This window comes from Dufourea novaeangliae, unplaced genomic scaffold (assembly GCF_001272555.1).
Source record: "Dufourea novaeangliae isolate 0120121106 unplaced genomic scaffold, ASM127255v1 scaffold54, whole genome shotgun sequence".
NCBI lineage: Eukaryota > Metazoa > Arthropoda > Insecta > Hymenoptera > Halictidae > Dufourea > Dufourea novaeangliae.
The window spans coordinates 735479-735943 of NW_015373944.1; positions in this window are offsets into that span (position 1 = coordinate 735479).

Genomic DNA, 465 nt, shown 5'->3' on the forward strand with positions numbered 1-465 from the left:
GTGCTCTCCGTCGGTGTTGGAGGAATTTCAGGGGTCTATAGGGGGAGGTGTGCGAGCGAGAGAGTACGGTAGAGCGTGCCGCGGTATCGGTGCTCTTCGTCGGTCCAACACGCTAGTGACGTTGCGAGTTCATTGACCTAGACGTGTACGCAACAGGAACAAACCTGCCTACGCTCACTTTCTCGTGAGCCGTCGCGGAGGGTGGGCGCGCGTCTCGTACTCGTCTTTTCTCTTGTTACTAACCTATTGTTTGTTGCAGGCATTCGACAACCATCAATTTATTTACTGTGCATATTATTAATTTATTTACTGTGCATATTCTTGTGTCCCCTCTCTTGTTACTAATCCCTTGTATGTTACAGATGTTCGAGAACCATTGGCTTCGATATTTATTTTCTTGTGTACTGTGATTCATTTACTCTGATTTATTTACTCTGATTTCTATACTGTGATTTATTTACTGTG